This window comes from Mus musculus, chromosome X, assembly GCF_000001635.26.
Source record: "Mus musculus strain C57BL/6J chromosome X, GRCm38.p6 C57BL/6J".
NCBI lineage: Eukaryota > Metazoa > Chordata > Mammalia > Rodentia > Muridae > Mus > Mus musculus.
The window spans coordinates 59,174,829-59,192,796 of record NC_000086.7 but is presented as its reverse complement, the minus strand read 5'-3'; the positions used below and the strand labels follow the sequence as shown (position 1 = coordinate 59,192,796).

The 17,968-nt window shown below is 39.7% G+C and overlaps 1 protein-coding gene, 1 long non-coding RNA gene and 1 pseudogene across 7 annotated transcripts in view; 1 reads left to right on the top strand and 2 right to left on the bottom strand.

Annotated features, from left to right (window-relative positions):
* Fgf13 (fibroblast growth factor 13) overlaps window positions 1–17,968 on the top strand; it is a 523,434-nt gene that overhangs the window by 392,776 nt on the left and 112,690 nt on the right. The window lies entirely within an intron of this gene.
* On the bottom strand, window positions 1,189–13,505 carry Gm36570. The gene is made up of 2 exons (XR_386938.3): window positions 12,948–13,505; window positions 1,189–1,787 (listed from the first exon to the last, which is right to left on the bottom strand). It is a non-coding gene; the product is annotated as a predicted gene, 36570 (long non-coding RNA).
* Gm26487 lies at window positions 1,931–2,024 on the bottom strand (annotated as a pseudogene).

Here is a 17,968-nt window from a genome sequence, read left to right as displayed (position 1 = left end):
AACAAGCTATAGAAAGTCACCAAAATGTACTTGTTTGCATGGAGAATCATCTGGCGATGTGGGTATTTGGACATTGCAACGTGTTATGAGTCCTCAAACTGTGATATCACCCCTCTGTGACATCTATTTTCCAATGAATTAGTCAGAATTTAATTATTGTGATATTCCCAAAGCCTCAGAGCAAAGAACTGAGACTATAAAAGTAACCTACTATCAAATAAATGCAGTTAAAATTCACTTTGGCTGTAATGCCCAAGTTTCCTAACACTCTGTTCTCTGCTTTGTGAACTGGTCGTCAGATGAGTCTCAAGATCCAACTTCAGTGTTTCAAAGATCCTGGGCTATGGGGCTCTTATGACTAGTGTTTAATGTTTTAAAATATACCCTTGACTGAACTGTTGGAAATGTACCAATTTCATCCATAGTGAAGTCTGCATTTGCTTTTCTGGTTTTTAGGAGCCAAGTGAGCGCAAGGTTTCTCTACAAGGACTGCATGTGGTTGAGTGGGAAGAGCAGTCCTGTACACTGGGACAGATTTCAGCCACACTACAGTGTGCAGCACAGACTATATGGAGGGACTTAGAGAGTTCATGGCTCTTTGAGAAATGACTTGCATCCTATTGTGTGGGTCTTTCTTTTAATTTCCTGTGACAACTATGATTTACCTGTTTTATGTCTCAACGCATCTGTATTTTTTCTTTTAGAAATGTCCTTTTTTTCCCCCAAAATACAGACAAAGCATTCACTTGAAATTAAAACAACAAAGCAGTTATTTCAGGTAGTGATGCAGAAATAATATTCTCTGCTACTGTTATTGGAGCCCCCTATAGATACTTTTATATTTAGTTCTGTCAGAAAGCCTCAAAGAATAATGTGTTTGTAGATTCAGTTGAGATCTAATAATTGGAGTGGTCACACAAACTTAACCTAAGGTCTATGTGGAGCTGGAGTAGTTTATGAATTTTAACGTGTTTCAAAGTAATGATCCATTAAATAGGTCAGAGACTACATATAGCTTGGTTAAAATCATAGTTAATCAATATGTCTGAGGCATCAAGTTTCTGACTCAAAATGTAGTGATTGGAATCCGCTTTTGAATAGCAAACAAAACAAACAAACAAACAAACAAAAAACCTCTGCATTTCCACCTCAGCTTATTTATAATTGAACTTAGTAAAACCTTCCTGATGTCATTTTGAAGAATTATTTTATTTTATTTTATTATTGCATGTGTACATGTGCATAGCACATAGGTGTGAGTAGTTAGTCACATGTGAGGGCATAGGCGTGCAAATGAAAGGATAACTAGAGCCTTTTCTTATTCTGAATTACATGGGATCTGGAGTTTTAACTCAGGGTGTTAGAAGCGAGGGATTAAAGCATCTTGGTAGCACTCAATGTAGTTTTTCAATAACAGTTAATCCTGGCATGGTGGGTAAGTGCATGAACCTTCACTTGGGAAGTAGATATGGGAGGATTCCAAATATGACATCTGCCTAAGCTATAAATAGAGATGAAAAGAAGAAAAGGGAAGGAAAGAAAATTAGGTAAAGAAAAAATGGGGAGGGAGGAAAGAGGTATGACAGACGGGAAAAGAGGGGACAGAGACCAAAAGAAGAGAAATGAAGGCGAGCCTAATGTTATGTCACTGATATGTAACATAAAGAACCAAAGTAAAGCGCTCCAAACTTCTGTTTAGTTAGAGCATTAGCTAGAGTTGGGGTTGGCACAAGCGCAGCCTTGCCAATGAAGTTCTTTTGCAGGAGATCCTTTCTCTTCTTTTGTACCTGAAAGAAAGAAACTCCCATTAGGTAAATTGCTCCAGATATAAAAAATAAAAATAGAGATGATCATATAAGCAATACTTGTGTCTACTGTAGTTATTCTTTTTGGTTATTGCATCAATTCTTGCTTTTATTTATTTATTTTTTAAAGTATGAAACACAGCAGGAATTTTCACAGGGGCCATGCTAATCCTCTCTGTATTGTTCCAATTTTAGTAAATATCCTGCTGAAGCGAGCACTAATTCTTGCTTTTATAAAAGCCTCGCACAATGTTATTTATATACTCTTCCAGGTAGTATTTGAAATACTTCATTTTAAAAGACACATAACATGTCTATGCTGTCTGGAAGCATGCATGAAAAAGCTAACCGGTCAGCAGCATAAGCCAAAGCATTCTCTGCTTTTCACATTAACAGTTAAATGTGTGCATTCCCACAGCCTCCACAGAATTGCAGCCCAACTTTAATGTTCTAATATAAACCTCTCCAGAGTTATTGTCATCCCCTCCTTTGGGAAAGAAAAAAAGATACTTTCTGGGAGCTGGAGAGACGGCTCTGCAATTAAAAGCACTTGCTGGTCTTGCAGAGTGCTTAATTCCCAGCATCCACCTGGTGGTTCACAGCAATCTGTAGCTCCAGTTGCAGGGGATCTGACACCCTCTTCTGCCCTCCACCATCATTACAGCCCTGTGATACTCACTCATACATGCAGGCAATCTCTCATCACATAAAAAAAATCAATCAATCAATAAATAAATAGTTTAAAAATGAGAGAAAAATCTTCGCTTTTTCCTCCAAAATAGGTACTGTTTTCCTTCTTATTCTTACCATCCTGCAATCGGAGATGGAATAGAGTATTATCAACTGACCCAAATGTGCCTTTTATCTGGAAGGGCAACAGGACATTTTATGATAGCTTTCCTCTATTACCATTCATACACAGAAGCATCGTGTTTAGGACTTCCAAGTTTAACAAACAAAAGTCAAGGCTAGTTAAATTTGAACTTCAGAGAAACAATCACAAAATAATCTTTAGTAGCATTCATCCTAAACATTGTATAGGACAGAGAAATTTGAAGATCCATAGTTCATCTAAAATTCAAGTTTAATTGGGCATCTTCTATTTTATCTGGCAACCCTTAATGTGATTTGGAAATAATATCCAGATCACATAGACAAGAGACATCAATAAAACCAATTTTAACTAGCATCTGCAGAGTGGGAATCCTGCCTAGTGATCACTGCTTCTTTCGAGATAAATGAGCAGCAGGTGTCTGATTGGGTGAGTGGGGAATAGGCGGAGTATAACCAACTTACAGAACAATTTCAGTACGAGAAAGGAAATGTGCTAATTGTGCTTATTTGCAGAAAGTGTGCTTTTGTTTACTGTATTTTATACTTATTTAATTCAGAGCTCCAAAGGTCATAAACAGAGTCCAAATGGTGACATAAAATCCCCTGTTCTAGTCTGGGTCCCAGCTCCTTCCAGAATTGTGGACACAGAGATGCCATGGCAAGAGGTCAGTTAGCTCCAAAGGGTTCAAAGGTCAGTTGGCTTCACTGTTTTTCTCTAGCCTTGCATTCAGGGAAAGAGGCACCCCTAGTTTCCTAATGCCCCAACTCTGTGGGCATGTGCCTGGTTCTTGCCAATGTCTTCACCCCAACATGTGCCAGGTCATTTGTTATAATTTCCATAAAGACTCTAGACTATTGGCCTAGACTCACACAAACATGATAATTTATAAAGTCACTGCTACATGTAATGTGTTTTTCTGAGAATTCAGAGTTGGAAAGGCTGCTTGCTGCTAAGAATTGAAAGTCTGACAAGGGATAGGCAAAGAAAGGATCTTTGGTAGACATGCCATGATAGGGCTCTTTCAAGAGACCCAGTGAGTACTGGAATTCTTATTGACCTTTTAGGGTGTTTTTTGTTGTTGTTGTTGTTGTTGTTGTTGTCTCATGTACCCAGGCTGGACTTAAACATGTTATATAGCTGAGGATGCCTTTAAACTCCTGGTCCTCATTCTTTTGCCTCAAAAAGTGTTGGACCACAGACCTGACTACTGTCACTCCCTTTTTGCGGATGTGAAAATCGATATTTCAGAATGGCGAAATTCCTCATCATAGCTCCTATGGTTAGTATGCAAAGCCTCATCTGTTTTGACTGCAGCTCCTGCTTGTCATTATTGTACATCAAACTGGAAATAATCTGAAGCTTCTGCAGGACTTGTTTCTTTAAAGAATTCTCATCTGTGGCACCCAGAATTTTAGAGTGATGGCTTGGAGTTCTTCTCCCTGAAGATTGCTGAGAAGAAATTTTCAGGCCACTCGAATTATCATTAATCACACCAATTCTTACTGATCATAGTAGTGAAAGACTGAAGTACCATTTAGAGCCTTGATTCTCATAGCGTGGTCCATGGACTGACAGCATAAAATGAAGGATCTCAGTCCCCATCCCAGACTGCCTGAGAGAAATTTTGAATTTTAACAAGTTCGCAGCAAATGGGCTTTTGTATACACATTAAGCTTTGAGACACATCATTGAATGCTGACATGGGCTTATGTAGTACTTCTATCTTGGGAGAAAGAAATAGTAAGATTATTATTGTTTTGTTCATTTTAAGAAGAAGGGAAAGAAGCCACTGCTGTAGGCTTATTGAGGCAATGCGAGGCTTTGAGGAGATTAGAATAGAAACAACCTCCCTCATTCACTTCACCTTTTTTTTGTGCACAGTTGGAACATTAGCATTAACTGGAGTTACAGTATTCACACACCTGCTGGAGAAAAATAGATACCTTAATTTGCTCCAGTGTAAGGAAACATCAGCCATTTCAGCTATGCCTTTGTAGACTTTATAAATTATGTGCAATTTCAAAAAGATATTTAAACACCCTAAATATGGGCTGTATTATCTGGCTCGTAATAGCAGTGTGAGTAGCAACTGCAAAGGGAAACACGTTTGCACTGAAACGGTGTCATCGGGGAACTTGGACTTGCTCCTCCGAAGTTTCCCTGTTTCTCCAAGGTTTCTTGGTCAGCAGATAAATGATTGTGCTGAAGTTCTCGTTGCCTGGGTTCTATGAAATGGTGTCTTAGTTACTTCTCATGATGCTGAAACCAAAGAACTGACAAGAATAAACTTTAGGAAGGGTTTATTTAGGCTTTCACTTTGAGGTGATACAGTCCATCATGATAGGTAAGGCTATTCCACAGGCCAAGAGAGTGTAGCCAGAACTCCACACCTCAAGTCTCAACTACAGAGGAACTATGCACCTTTATTGCTTTTCAAGTATTCTAGAGGGTACAAATAGATAAATGAGATACATGATAGATAGATAGATAGATAGATAGATAGATAGATAGATAGATACATACATACATACATACATACATACATACATACATACATATTCTACATATTCCTATTGGAATTTCTACAGAGGTCTTAAAATGCTGGCTTAGTTAATAACTGCATTTCATAAAAGAACACTATAAAAGAGACTGATAAACCCTTTCTGTGAAGATCTAGAGAATATATACTTTAGGCTTTGCAGTTTAAATTCTAGCTATCAAGTTTACTACTGTACTTAGAAAGCAACCACAGACTACACATACACACACACACACACACACACACACACACACACACACACACACAATTGGATATGGCTGTGTTCTGATAAAACTGTACTTAGGGACTCTGAATTTTAAATTTCATCTAATTTGCATGTGCCATGAGATAGATATCTTTGAGCTGTTGGCAGCCATTTAAAATTCAAAATTTGGCTTGCTATGTGAAGTGCTTCTCGTGCTAGCATGAAGACCTAAGTTAAACACCTCAGCACCCACAGAAGAGCCAAGTGCTGCAGCACATGTCTCTAGCCCCCGTGCTGAGATGTGAAGGCAGATGCCTGCCAAGGCCTCACTAGACAGCTGCTCTTGCTGCCAATGGCGAGCTCCAGGTTCAGCGAGACTCTATTGAAAAAAAAAATACAGTGGAAGAGTAATTGAAGAAAATTATTATGTTACCCTCTAGCCTTCATACATGTCCATGTGGACAAACACACACACACACACACACACACACACACACACACACCATATACATACAAATGAACAAATAAATGAAAATAGTTCTTGTTGCTGTTCTAAAGCAGAAGTCAATGGACTGGGTTTGAGGGATACAATTTAACAACCCCTGTCAGAAGCAGATTCACTCTTGTTAACTGCTCTAGTGTTAGTAAAAATTTGCATGTGTAATTAGAAATTTGTTCATTGCCAAGTTTACTTCCAGGTAGAAAAACTGAACTTGACTTTACTCATCCAGAGTTTGTGAGAGTTAGTTATACGTATTTTCATCAGGAAGATTTGCACAGAGTTCAGTGGCTCAGGCTTAGAACTAACATGTTGTCTAAGTAGCTACATTGTTATCTTGGGCCTGTTCTAAGGCTCTCCAATGGTGGAAAGGGCTTCTTAAAAGGTTCATCATAAGCCAGACACATAGCCAACAAAGGTTCCTTGTGTAGAGCAAGGAGAAAGTTATCTGGAGCGGTTCAGCTGTAGGACTACCACTATTTCCCCTGTGCTTCAAGTGTTATGTTGTCCTCCCTATGCTAGAAGCATGGGTGCTTGTTAGACTCAGACTACTCAGGAGTTCTGATACTCAAATGTTTCTGAGGCTGGGGCCTTCTTTAAGAATTCTGGAGGGCATCATCCTAAGTGAGGTAACTCAATCACCAAGGAACTCACACAATATGTACTCACTGATAAGTGGATATTAGCCCAGAAACTTAGGATACCCAAGATATAAGATACAATTTGCTAAACGCATGAAATTCAAGAAGAACAAAGACCAAAGTGTGGACACTTTGCCCATTCTTAGAATTGGGAACAAAACACCCATGGAAGGAGTTACAGAGACAAAATTTGGAGCTGTGAGGAAAGGATGGACCATCTAGTGATTGCCATATCCAGGGATCTATCCCATAATCAGCTTCCAAACACTGACACCATTGCATACACTAGCAAGATTTTGCTGAAAGGACCCAAATATAGGTGTCTCTTGTGAGACTATGCTGGGACCTAGCAAACACAGAAGTGGATGCTCACAGTCAGCTATTGGATGGATCACAGGGCCCCCAATGGAGGAGCTAGAGAAAGTACCCAAGGAGCTAAAGGGAACTGCAACCCTATAGGTGGAACAACAATATGAACTAACCAGTACCCCGGAGCTCTTGTCTCTAGCTGCATATGTATCAAAAGATAGCCTAGTTGGCCATCACTGGAAAGAGAGGCCCATTAGACTTGCAAACTTTATATGCCCCAATACAGGGGAACGCCAGGGCCAAAAAGTGGGAGTGGGTGGGTAGGGGAGTGGGGGTGGGTTGGGTATGGGGGACTTTTGGGATAGCATTGGAAATGTAAATGAGGAAAATACCTAATAAAAATTTTAAAAAAAGAATTTCTCATTTGAAATCTCAGCCCCAAAGTCCCTCAAATTCACAGTGTCCAAACCAGATTTACTGAATTTAGGTAGACTTAGATATTAGTACTATTAATATGCCAGATGTTGCACTGGGTGCATTTTGGGCATGATTTCATTTAATCTGCACAAAAGCCTGTCAGGTAAATATGACCATCATGTTCATTTTCTGCTGTAGAAAACTCGGGTCTAAGGATAGTCTGCACTTGCCATGTTGGGTAGCTTGTTAAGTGATAGGGTTGGGCTTCAAGCCTAAATAGTTTGACCACTGATTTGGATATCTAAGCCAGAACACTCTGCAGCTTTCCCAAACACCAGAACCCAATCTCTTTACACTCTACATTTAATGAAGGGATAGAATCAATGTGGAGAAGACCATAGATTTTTCTCTCCGCTGCTGGCCAATTGTTTAAACATTTGTTCTACCTTCCAACACGCTCCTAAGAAAAAGATGAATTTGAAAATCAACTGTCTCTTGATCAACATTTATTGTAACATGTTTTACTTGTATGGGCTAGGCTTAAAAATAGAGATGTCACTGGTGGAGAACTATGGGATCCTTCCACATATAACTGAATATCAGTTAAACAAAATGACCTTGGGGACTTGGTATCAAATCAAAGAACACTGAGAACACATATTGGTGGAGGTGCTGCCTAAAGTTCTACTATGAGATAATAGTGCCACATGCATATTTCTACAGTTGTATTATCCAGAAAGATAGACTGCTAGCTAAATACAGCTAATGAAATTTAAATTAAGTGCAATTAAGTCAATTTAAAAATGCAGTTCTCCAGTCACATTACCCATGCTTCATTACTCAATTACCACGTATTTTATAGTAAAGGTACAGAATATTCCTCGAATCCCAGAGGGCTATATCAGATAGAACTGGTCTGGAAAGAAAAGTATGGAGAGAATTAAAAGAGAGGTGTTGACAGACCTTTGATACCACCTACCACTAGAAGTAAGGGGATGGAAAGTGTGGTAATAAAAGAGGCAATAATGATGAAAGCTAGCAAGATTACTAGGATAATATATGGCCAGGAAACTCAAGGACAGAAGAACATCAAAGAATGATGTATGGATCTCAATGTCAGATGCTGCCAAGAGGACTTGAAGTTAAAGACTGATAAATGTACGCTGGATTTTGATAAACCATTTGATTCCGCCTTGGAGGCCACTGCTGATTTATGCCTGGTACAGAACTGGCTAGTTGTAGGCCCAAGGCTCAGCTACCATCCTCAAGTCCAGTATGAAGATGTGGTGCACAGACACATCCTTCAATTTGCTTTTTGAAAATTTGATTTTGCCAATGGTTTTAATATTGTGGACTGCGATGTATGGCATGTCTTGTAATTTTCCAGATGTCTCACACTATCCCATTTTAGGCCTTTTGTCTTACCAATTTCCAGAGCTAAGAAAATAGCAAATGGCTCAGAGCTCTGGAAGTGAAGTACTATTTAGTTCAACAGTAGTGATTGATTTTGGGATTGAGAAATTCTCAGGTATGGTGGCAAACCAAAGACAAGGAGATAATTGTGGATTTAAAAAGTCAGCCTGGTCTACAATAGTAAAGTCTTGTCTCACAAAATAACATGTAAAATTCTTAAGTATTCATTAAGTTTTGAGTAGCAAGTGTGAGAAACCTGACAATATTGTGGAAACCCTTAAATCTCAAGAGATGATGTCAGAAATATTGGACAGACCTTGTAGTTGACTGAAAATTTTACCCAGCATTCCTGTTAGGCACTCTTAACCCTGTGCTTCTGCTAGATCATGTCAGAGAGGAACATAAGCCTGCATGTTCTGGAACAAGAGTCAGGGTTTGGGGAGGAGGGGAAAGCTGTTTTTCTGCAGTGTTTGATGAAGTCCCCAGAGAACGGAGGGTGGGAGGCCAGTCTACTGTATGTGATCTGCTATAGGGCTGGGGATGAGACTGGAGAAATTGTAATGGATGTCAGGCGTAGAGTGAAGATTGCCTACCCGATTCTCAGACTGATGTGGCCACTGGGTTTCCAGGTAGAGAATGCTTCCAGGTATAGTTGGTTGACATAAAAGCTGGAGTACCTCTGATAATGAAATGCGTTACTTAAGATTCATTTCCAGAAGCTGGGAGAAACTTCCAGTTATGTTGGTCCTAACTTGACTGTTCTGGATTTTGCTTTTTGGTAGATTCTGAGGTACTTCTCTTTTGGTAGAGTGCTAAAGAATCTGTTTAACAATTTAAATATGTACTCTCATTAAACTCCAAACATACCAGTGTTGCTCATAATCCAGTAAAGAACCCTGTATACTTGCACATATAAGCAACTTAGTTATTTAAAAAATCATGATAGTAGGATGGGGTGTCTGGGGAAGAAGAAGGGTTCAAAAGAAAGTTGGTAGGGAATGAGAAGGAGAATGGTGGTAAATATAATCAAAGCTATATATATATATATATATGTGTGTGTGTGTGTGTGTGTGTGTGTGTGTAGTGTGTTAAGTTATCAGAATCAAGTAAAACTACATATACTTACATTCATTTATTTTGTGGTGCCTGAAACACATGTGGAAGTCAGAGGTCAATTTGCAGGAGTTGGTTCCCTCTCTTAACTGTGAGGGTCTTGGGAATCTAACTCAGGTCACCAGGCTTAGTAGCAAGTTCCTTTACCCAGAGCCATCTCACTGGGCCCCTAAAAGTATATATATTTTAGAAGAAGTAGTACAGTAGGGGTAATATAGTCCCCAGAATTTGGCCTCAGAGTGAGACAAAGCAGAAACTCTGCCAGACAGGGCTAAAGGTCACTCCTGCTGTCTGTCCCTGTGTCTGCTATTGGTGACTCTCGCAGCTGCTTCTCTCTACACATTCTTTCTTTTCATCCTATATTCACATGTCATTCTTTTCTAGTTTGCTTGTCCAGAGAAATAGGTGATGAAAAAGGCGCCCAGAAGGTGCCTGCTGGAGCAGTGGCCTGCTTTGCTTACTATAAATAGCTCTCTCTGTCAGTTGCCATAAATGGCATGTTATCGGGAAGGTGACCAGTTGGAAATAATGCCTAAGGACAAGTTAGGACTCCCGTAGCTGCTTGGTGAAAACAGCTCTCCCATTGTAGAAGGTTAAGGATGTGGATATCTTGAAACAAAAGTAGTTTTATCAGATTCATAATGTCATTGGAAACCCATGACAAGGGGAAATCCAATTCATCAGAAAGTTGTTGCTTGATTTATGAGCAAAGCACACAGTAACTAGATCAATCTGCATTGAAACTGCATGGAAGTTATATGCACAACAGAATTTAACTCTTTCAGCTTCTACTGATTTTAAAAGCACTGCAACCTGCCTCTTGCTACCACTTCAGTCCTAAAGAATATATAAGAAATGAAGGTTCCTGCCCGTTTTTCAGGTCTGCCTAACATCCAAATGTATTTACATTAAAGTATATGCATACTGTTCTAAAGTGATTAATAAGGAAAATGGATTGGTATGAATTTATTCACACAAGCCCCATTTCAGTATTTTCCATTAGCAAATAGGCAAAAAATTGATTGTGGATCTATTATTTTATTAGCATACGTGAAATAAGCATTATATAAGGGAAGAATGCATATGCATATATTGATTCTGGCTGCATCCTTTGGACAAAGATGAATGTTTTTGTAATCAAAATAATTTTTGCTGAAAAGTAACGAACAATTGTGGGCCATTCATGCTCTCTCACAACTTAAGATGCCTGAGGAAGGAGGACTTGGTCAAAGGTCAAGACCAGCCTGGAATACACAACAAGTTCCAGGCTAGACTAGGCTTGAGTGTAGTCCTCTATTTCAGAAACATCACAGAGAAAGAAAATAAATACAAATAAGAAAACAAAATAAAAGGGAAAAGAAGAGAAAAGCAGGCTATGGGGCCAGATGTTTCAGAGGAGTCACAGGAACAGAATATCAAGAAGAGAGAACCAACAAACTGCCTGGGATTACCTGAATGGGAAGAGAAACATGAGGTACCTTTGTCACTTCTTGTTCTCATGGACTAGAAATACTGAGGGAGAGCAGGCAAGAGAAAAGATAATAGAGGGGAGGAGGGGAAGGGAGGGGAGAAAGGGAAGGGAGAAGGGGAGGGGAAGGGAATCTAGGAGAGGGGTGGGGAGGAGAAGAAAGAAGAGGGTAGAAGGGGTGATAGGAGAGGGAAGGAAAGGAGAGGAGGAGATGGGAGGAAAGGATGTGAGTGAGTGGATCCTGGGGACCAAGTTTATGTATCATTGGTCAAGTCAGGCCAAAGTGGTAAGATTATTTCCATCCTCCCCTGTTTAGGCTGTGCCTGGAATAGACTGTGTACAGAAAAGTTAGTGTTCACTAGGAGAGAATATAACATCCCCAGAGCTGGACTAGAGCTATGTGTCTTGAGCCAGGAGCCATGATATGTGATATGGCAAAGCAAGCCAGGCATCTTTCTCTCCTGTGGGGCATGTTCCTCCTTGTACATGCAGCAAGGGATACTAAGCCCTGGAACTGTGCTGGAAGGAAATTCGGTGATATTTGTGGTGTTTATGGATTGTTCTTGCTTATGCTTGTTCCTTCACTTCCGAAAGGACTTGGAATAACTCTTCGTTCGTACTGAGAACGAATGTGAGCACACAATGCAGGCATATACAGAATGTGAGACCTGCCAGTTCAACACAGTTGCTAATAATCTCTGGAGTACAACTGACCTGAGCTCTTGACTCTCATTTTCTTTGTTTCTTTGTCCAGTTTTGGACAAGTCAATTAACTTTGCTTCAATCATTTCAGAGAGGAGTGTGATAAGAAACCTTGTGTCATAGGGATGCTAAAAGAACTGAATTAGACAACCATGATATATGGCTGGTATATGGTAGCCACTCAGTAAATGGTCCTTGCTCCTTACTCCCTTTTGGTTCTCAGTCTACCCCGCCCCCATTTCCTTGCTCATTTCTCACTGTAGTCCTCAGTACACTGTGTCCTCATTAGTCTAAATGCTTTCATGTCTGCAGTCCTATGTTAGACCATTTTTTCCTGTGCTCTTTTTTGTCATGGCTAGTAGAGTCATTGCCAAGTCTCTTACCTCAGACACATTTCTAGGCACAGTAGGTCCAATTTACAGAAAATAAGTCTCCAAATGACATGGTGTTAATAGTAGAAAAAGAGAAAATACTGATTTGTAGGTTTTCTCAGAAGTGTATTGAGGTAAGCCAGGTATTGTAGTTCATACCATACTGCCAGCACTCAGTAGGCAGTAGGACTGTTGTGAGTTTGAAGCCAGCCTAGACTATACAGTGAGTTCTAGATCAGATTTGACTGTGGAGTAAGAATTTGTCTTTTTAAAAAAATTGGAGAAGGGAAGAGAGCAAAAACAAGAAAGTGAGAGAGAGCAAGAGAGAATAAATTTGCTGAGGTGTTATACTGTATATAAATTCACCCACCATGAATGTATGCTCAATGTCTATGAAATTCGGAGCATCACAAGCATCTTGCAAAAATACTTAGAGGCCAACACTGTACATAAAGTTCAAGTGATGAGGGAGGGCAGTGAACGGGATAAAGTGGGCAGAGTTAGAAAAGCAGTAACTATCATGCAGTATGGCCCAAGAGTCAGTGGTTCCATACATGTTCCTCCAACAGCATGTGATTAGATGCCATGCAGTCAGTGTCACAACAGGCATGCAGATTGCACTGAACTCACTTCTTTCTGCCCCTTCTCTTCTGTGCTTCTGTAGCAGCAATTTGCGTAGAGCTCTGCTGTGTCTCTAGGGTATACTGCATCACGCAGGGAACAAACTTACTGCATTTTAGAGTCCATGAAAAAAAGCCTTCAGGGGACAAAATTCATCCTGGAAGAAGGTAAAAGACATGGATGAGACAAAGAGCAGGAGGCCGTTCCAAATGGACTGTGGAGTAGACAAAGGGAGCACTAACCCAGAGCTAGAAATAGTCATGCTTGGTCATTTGAGGTGGAGTCACAGAGGGAAGAAGACGAATGGGGGTGGGGCAAGACTGACTTCAACAGTGCAGCAAGAAGGAGGAATTTGCAAGCCAGACTGAGCAATGCAATGATGTAACTACCCCAGGCAGCCTGGCTTGCAGGAAGGCTTCTCTTGCCAAAAGGTTGAAACAAGGGGATTGCAATTAACTAAGAGAAAGTGGTTCTCTTTTAAAGCTTTCCCCATTCTAGCTAGAAGCATATGGCCCTGGCAAGAGTCCCTGCTTTTTTTTTTTTCTTCTTTCCTGGAGCATCCTGTGTCCCTTCTTTGCTGCAAATTGTTCAGGAAGAAACAAAAAACGGCAGTCAGGCTGCCTGAAAGAATAATCATTAGCCGATGCTGCCATCTCCAGGAACCTGCCTGCTAATAACCAGCATACTATAGCAGGCCAGCTTCAAACAGTAATGCTCTCCCTGCCCCCTACACAGCTGCTGCACTGGCTGAATTGGCTTATCCAGCTTGAAATTTGACTGCACAGCTGGAGGAAAGGAGAAGCTGCCCAGGGCTTCAAGAATCTGTGACTTTCAGCTGCCTTCTCTTTTCTCTGGTCTGCCAGGAATGTGTAGCACAAGTTCTATAAAGGAGGAGAAGTGTTTGTTTGCTGGTGCAACCATAATGTCTTTAACAGTTCTAGAGGCTAAAAGTAGAAGATCAGAGTGCCAATAGGCGTGGATGCCTCTGAGATTTCCAGGGTGGACAGAGGCCGGTTCATTGTATGGCTTTGACACATTCCCAATCTTTGCACATGCTGATCTCTTCTTAGAACTCCAATCAAATTGGCTTAAGGCCCAACCTAATAACCCCATTTTAACCCAGTCATCTGAAAAAGGCCTATCTTCAAACACAATGGCATTCTAAGATATTGGAACTTAGGATGTCAAAGTATGAATAGGCACAGGGCAATTAAATACAAAGTACCATAGTGTTAACTGAATGCTTCTTCTTTTTTTTTTTTTTTTTTTTAGTTTTCATCTTTTTTTTTTATTACGTATTTTCCTCAATTACATTTCCATTTGTTTCCACATTAGTACCATATGTAGGTAGATATGCTGTGCCTGGTATGTACCCAAACTTGTAACTGCCAAGAAAAAAAAATAGGTATTTAGCATAAAGAAATTGTACAAAAGTTAAAATAAGGTGAGCATGCACTAGCATGTAGCTAGTGCATTTATTCTTTTAATTTTATAAAACTTATTATTTTTAAAAACTTCCAAATAAATAAAAACATCACAAACCAAAGTAAACCAGACCCAAAGGCTATAGAACTCAGTGAACTTCTCTACAGTTGGAACAGGCATTAGGAACAAGGCTGTGTAGCTTCATGTGGAATTTTACACATTTTTTATATTGAGTTAATTTTATGCACTTATTAACCACCCAAAAAATCCATGACAGATTAAACCTAGAAAGAAAAGGAGCTTTATATCCTCTTTCATAACTCCTGCCATTACCTGCATTTTGTCCTTCCTCATCCCCATATATATAGTATTTTTCTCCTTTCCTTATACCTTACAGTATGACACAAGTGTACGATTTGAAGGCTAGGAGGATCTGATAGTCTTAGTCTGTAAGACTGCTACTATAATTTTGGGTGTATTTTATGTTTTTTAATTATGTGTTTGTGCATATGTACCTATGGAGGCCAGAGTTGCCAAATGCTCCTAGAGCTGTATTCCTGGTAGTTGTGAGCCACCTGGTGTGGGAACTAGGAACTAAACTCTTCTACAAAGAGCACTGAATGCTCTTATCCACGGAGTCACCGCTGCAGCCCTGCTTGCTGTTATTTAATGGACTAAACTATTCTTGTTAACTGGATAGTGCTGTCAGCCAGGTTATACCCAAACCTGTTTCCATATACATCACTGACATTGGCTCTCACCTTAACCTGAGCATTTCATGAAAGAAAAATTTATATTCACAGACGTTAGTCTTGAATTCCAACGGTGCCCATATTTGGCTACAGAAATAGAAAGCTTGGTAGGATTATAGAATTCGTATATGCAACTCAAACGTTCCAGGAGCTTTAGTTTGGCATTGTCTATTTTTGACTGAAGTCAGCTCTTGAAACTCATGCATACAAATAGGCACTGGCGTGATAAGCAGATATGCCCTGATGGCTGCACTCTACAAATCCTAAGTATCAAAATAGAAAAGCACTTCCAGAACTGTGCCACCATTTCCACAACATAAGAAATCCTCACACATTCGCTATAGCTATATTCTTATCTGATAATTGAAACTAAGTCACTGACGGTGCCTCCCTTCTCCAATAAGCAGCTGGCTGCTCCAGCTCTCACTGTTGTTACAAATACAGGAAAGAAATAACTTAAAGGAGGTAGAATATGGACTCCTGAGTTCAGTCCATGGCTGACTGGTTTCAACACTCTCAGCCAGAAGTGAGGCAGAAGAACCTCAAGGCAGAGGGGACATGGTGGAACAGCTCTGTTTATCACATGCTAATCAGTAGGCAGAAGGAGAGAAGCAGGGAGGGGACAAAAAACAAATTTCCCCAGGGTATCTCTCCTGTTACCTACTTCCTCTAAGTAGCCCTCAGCTGTTACCTTTCATTTCCCAATAGCGTCATCATATTATTGATTCATTAGTAGACTAAGTCAAGCATCAGTTCAGAGGCCCCTTTATATCCAGTCACATCTAGAAGTGCCCTCAGGTATCCATGCACACGTTTGCTTTTCCTCATCTCCTGGGCATCAATCAGATCAAGTTACCAATTGAGATAAGCTATCATAGGGGCTATGTCACAGTAAGGGGAAAAAGAAAAGATATCCGTCCGTCCAGCATTTAGCTTTTGAAAATGACAAAAATTCAAGACATGCTGACACAAAAATTGAATACCTGTTTTAATGTTCTTAGTGCCTAGAACTCGACTTGAGATCCAATATCCTCTCGGTAAATAGACAATATATGAATAGCAGGATTACTACGTAAACACAAAAGTGCATAGGGAATATGGGAAAACTGAAGAAACCTGTAATATGGTCAGTTACCTAAGTACATATTTCACATTTTAAGATTCTTTTCATGTTTTAGCTATAAAACAATCATCAATAAAAATGAGTTATGGAAGGTGCTGATTCAAACATAGATACCTTTGACTTTTCTTGAAAGTGAGAAATGGCTTCAGAGGATAAATGTCTAGAAAATAAATTGTTCACAAAAATATACTTCAGATTAAATCCTTGGTCTATTCTTTGGTCAAAACAATGCAAAGTATTTGTGTAGTTCAAGGAAGCGAGAGGTGGAAAGGCTCAGGGACATAGACAGCCCTTGTGCGGTTGCTGTGAGGTTACTGGTACTGAGGTCTTGTTCAGTTTGTCTTGAGAAGTGCCATTTGCAAACTGCAAGAGGTCCTGAGCATCTCTACTTGACCATGCATGCTTATGTATACATTGCGAATTTATATACTAATATCTTACATTTGAATTATTGATGTTGTCAGGATGCAGAAGCATATGAATTTAAATTAAGTAACAGACATAAATATGCAGGATCTTGTTATATGCTCTTTTCATGTCTAAGTCTTGTGGCTCACGTCAGAGTGAAGACATCATTTTTTCTAATATGGACCATCATAGGTGATCAGTAGTATGCATTGCATTATTAGATCGTTTCCATTCTAGGTTTAGCCACTAGCTGAGTAAACTGAAACCATGTCAATACTCTGATCCCTTTTGTCACTTGTCAAATAAATAAACAAATACACAAATAAATAATGGCATCTGCATCAGGAGTGTTAACAACAGTTTCCATGATGTTGGTAATACTAATGGTGATAACCTTTATTCACTGAGTCATCTCACTGAGCCCCGACAGTGATCTATTTGAGTGCTTATCACCATCCTCCTCATTTTGCTGTACCCATTCTTGCTAGAGAGCATCTCATCCATCCCTGTCCCCTGCCACTGAGTTTGCAATTACCATCTCTTCTCATCACTATAGAACCTGTCATTCTAGTCTACTTTCCTCTTCCTTATTTTAGACCTAATACTTCTTTTTTTCATTTTTTCATTTTTCTTTTTTTTGTGCTCAGAGTCATCTCTAAGATTCATTTTTTTCTTTTGATATAAATGAACTATTTTTATTAGATATTTTCTTTATTTACATTTCAAATGTTATCCCCTGTCCTAGTTTCCCTTCCAAAAATCCCCTATCCTCTCCCCCTCCCCCTGCTCCCCAACCCACCCACTCCTGCTTCTTGGCCCTGGCATTCACCTATACTGGGGCATAGAATCTTCACAATACCAAGGGCCTTTCCTCCCATTGATGACCGGACCTAATACTTCTTGATTGTAGTCACGGCCATGCCATATACACATATCCAATACTAAATTTCTGTATATACATCTGTGTATGCACGTGCCATCCTGGCATAAAGTACTTCGTTTTTAACTATCTGAGCTAGGTATGGTAGTACACACCTTTAATCTCAAGGAAGCAGATTCAGGCAGATCTACATAGTGAGTTCTAGGACAGCTATGGCTACCTGGTGACACCCTATCTAAAAAAGCCTATAGTGCTTACCTGTTAGTCACTTCTTAATGCTAGTCAAGTTTATTTTCTTTGTCTCTACTAACAGAAAGATGTTAGTGTCCTTTTGTAATGGATGATAACACCTACACCATTCAGTTGTTCATTCAGAAATATTAGACTACTTTCTGAAATCTCCTTCTTGCCCCTGGCTCCATATTGAGTCTTTAACTAACTT